Here is a 3676-nt window from a genome sequence, read left to right on the forward strand (position 1 = left end):
GCCACCACCAACGCTCGCACCATGGGCACCAGCGGCACCCCGCGGGCCGGGTACCCGCGCACCCGCCGCACGGTACCCGCGCACCGGGCGACCCACCCGGCCAACAGGCGTGGGGCTTTGCATGTCTTCAGACAGTGAGTGCGATGACAGGCGCAAAACACAGACTGGCAGCAGACTGGTCGGCAGCAGGAGGGCCTGGTCAGCCGTCTCTTTCTCTCTTGGCCACTCCTGCTCGCACTGTGCTCACTGGCAACCCCCGCCGCTTCGTTTCCTATCTGGTTGTACGACTTGCTTTGAACATTCGGGATTTGAAAGATCACACAGAAAGTAAGTCCGTTATTCGCCGTATCGAAACCGCAAGGTTCAGCCTCTGCAAGCTGTCATAGCGCCTGGTAGGTAGGCAACATCTTGCCTGCAGTGCGTGCGGGTACTGCGGGCTGGCCTACCTTGAGCCTTGCAGGCGCCAGGCCTTAGGAACTTGATGAAATGAATCTGAAATAAAAAGCGAACATAGTACGATCCCTTAGCTGCATCGGCATTTTGCTGCGGGTGTGCTGGGACAGGGCAAGGTGAGGCGAGAAAGCCATCTGTTCGTATGCGTGCACCGTGACCATCACTTCTCTCTTAGGCGAGCGTATTTCAATCCCAGGAGAAATAGGCGGGAGAGCTTGCGGCCATCCACAGCTCCGGGGCCCGCCCACCGCCCTGCACTACCCCCGCCCCTTCTTCCACACCACGCCACGCCACGTGGCTAGTGCCTAGTGCCTGACCGCCCCTTGGAAGTGCCACGACAGTAAATTGCAGTTCCCGTTAATTCTCGTTTTTACTCCGTGGCTTGTAGCTGTATTACGTCCTGTCCGCTTGTGTCCTGTTTGAGCTTCGCCGAGATGGTGAACATTCCCGTGAGCTCCGTCGCTTTAAGTAAGTGCAAGACAATCTTACTCTTCTTGGTGTGACGGTGTCGCCCCCCTCTTTCCCTCCGCAGGGGACCCTCTGGCATGCAGTCCGTATGTGGTCAGATTAGGGGTCATCCAGATAGTACGCCCGTTTTTATCGGATTCATTGGACAAAGTGGGAGCTTGGCCACCCCACAGTGCTCGTACGCAATCCAGGCAAGATGTTGCCTACCTGTCAGGCGCCATGAGAGCAACTAGGCAGGTTCCTAAATGGAGGAAAAGGGACATAATCTCTGGATGATCCATAATGGTGGCGTGGTATTCAAGAGCTGCGTGGAAAATAATATCACATATGATTCGAAAATGGCTCATATTTCTAAAACGTTTCCATATTTTCTCATGCAGGGTGGTCCATCATAGACCCCTTCCTTTATTTTGATTACACTGTACCGCATGCAGGCGTGCGTCCGGGCTTGCCTACCGTCGCTCACTACGGCGTCTTATGGCTCCGTGTGAGTATGCAACCCGCCCGCACGACTGCATGCGGCACAGTATAACCAAAATAAAGGAAGGGGTCGTCGGACCACCCTGTATGGCTTTCACTGTGAAAGGTTGCGAAGAACTATTCTTTGCATAGCAAAGAATTTTGAAGCGTTGTAAAATGCTTTGCATTTCGAACCAAATCCTTCGCATTGCGAACTAATTCTTCGCGCCTTGCGAAGGAAATTGTTCGTAACGCTGCTAAGAATTAGTTCGGAACCTTGCAAACCATTTCCTCGCAACTTACGAAGAAAATAGTTTGTAATGCAAAGAAAATAGTTTGCAACGCAAAGAAAATAGTTTACACTGTAAACTTCCTTACAATGCTTCAAAATTCTTTTCAGGTATTTTGTAGTGTTAGGTTCGACCTACATGAGCTCATGTGAGAATATTAACCCACTTACCTGGTACTTAATTCGTTCGTGTAGCTGAAGAAGCTCGTGGGTTTTCTAGGAGAGTAAGAAAAAAAAATAGCTGAGATCACTAATGTTTTTCACCTATGGTCAATCCAGCCAAATTGTTCAATGCTCAAAACTACAGGGTGGTCCACAGACCCCTTCCTTTATTTTGCTTATACTGTACCGGATGCAGGCGTGCGGACGGGTTGCATACTCGCAAGGGGCCGTAAGGCGCCTATGGTGAGCGACAGTAGGCAAGCCCGCCCCCGCCCGTACGCATGCATGCGGTACAGTATAAGCAAAATGAAGGAAGGGGTCTGTGGACCACCCTGTATGTTCCACTTTTTTACGTTTTTGACGGCATATTTGAATACTTCGAAGTCGATACCCCCTATGTAAAACCGCTCACCGCCTCGGTGGCTCTGAGAAACGCTCAGCTCACTCCCCGCCAGCGGACAACCGCTTACCTAGCTTCGCGCTCCGGATAACCGCTTATGTCGCTTTTTCACCGAAAACGTAATATTGGTATCATTCGAAAGAGGCGGAAATTCGAAAAAGCGACTTAAGCGGTTGTCCGGAGCGCCAAGCTAGGTAAGCGATTGTCCGCAGGCGGGGAGTGAGCTGAGCGTTTGTCCGCAGCCGCCGAGGTGGTGAGCGGTTTTACATAGGGGGTATCGAAGTGTTCAACAGTACTCTGAAAAACTTTGAGTCATGTGCACCGAATTCTCACTCTAAAGGAGTGAGTTTTCCCTGATCTCGCCCAATTACTGTGGGGAACCTCACTCGCATTGGGTGAGGACCAAAAACTATAACTTTAATTGAATGGGAGTCAAATACCTCGCTCTTAGGCTAGCAAGATATCTGACTCTAGCATTTTCCGTGTAAAGTTAAAAACTTTAAAGGTGCCCCCACAATGAACGGGGGCCGTGAGCCATGAGCCATGGGCCATGGGCCATCATCACCCACCACGGCTCGCCCCCGCGGGACCTGAGACCTTTCTCTTTTAGCCTTACGCCATTCGCACTTGCAGTTGGCTAATTTACTTTTGATATTCGCGTTAAAAACTACCCGAATTTGGACAGTTTTAGGAAAGATGGTCTGAGGCTTATGGTTCGTGGCCCATGGCTCCTGTTTATTGTGGGGGCACCTTAAGCTTTAAAGAGCTCAAAGCTTCATACCCAATCCTGATGTTGAACACTTTTAAGTGTTTAACTTTCCAGTCAAACACTTTATGGCAATCAAATATCCAGTCAAACACTTAAAAAAGTACTAGTATTGAGCACTTGCATGTGTACGCCAGTTGAACACTTTATTTATAAGTGTAACTCTGGCTAAGCAGCGACGCTGCAGCTTAATGACAAAATTGTCTGCTCTGAAAGGAGCAGGCCCCTTGTCCGGAGCGAGGCTGTGTGTGTGCGCGGGGGTAGGGGAGCCTGTTTACCGGGTGCGCTCGCCGCGGGCCAGGCGGGTGGAGGTGCACAAGGGGCCGCTGCTCGTCGTGGACGCCGGTGTGAGGTGTGGCTCGCGCTCTTCACCCCTAGTGCGCTGTGCGGCTCCAGTCCCCCGCTCCACGCCCCGCCGCCGCCGCACTACGGTCCGGGTCGATTGATTCCCATTGGCCGAGGTTCGGGAGATGGTCGCTCGCCTCTCTCTCTCTCTCTCTCTCTCTCTCTCTCTCTCTCTCTCTCTCTCTCTCTCTCTCTCTCTAGTAAAGCCCACCGTCCACGCCGCTCTCACGCACGCACGCCCCCTGCATAAACGTGGCGACAAATGAGTCTAGTGAGATCGATATCTCGAGGTAGACCCGAGTAAAAATAAACTAGCATCGACCTTTCCGAGAGA

At 51.8% G+C, this 3676-nt stretch overlaps 1 protein-coding gene across 19 annotated transcripts in view; it reads left to right on the forward strand.

The window, feature by feature from the left end:
* The window catches only part of LOC113206668 (sodium channel protein para), an 81304-nt gene that overhangs the window by 981 nt on the left and 76647 nt on the right, over window positions 1-3676 (forward strand). The window lies entirely within an intron of this gene.

Source organism: Frankliniella occidentalis, unplaced genomic scaffold, assembly GCF_000697945.3.
Source record: "Frankliniella occidentalis isolate FOCC.00 unplaced genomic scaffold, Focc_3.1 Scaffold290, whole genome shotgun sequence".
Taxonomy (NCBI): domain Eukaryota; kingdom Metazoa; phylum Arthropoda; class Insecta; order Thysanoptera; family Thripidae; genus Frankliniella; species Frankliniella occidentalis.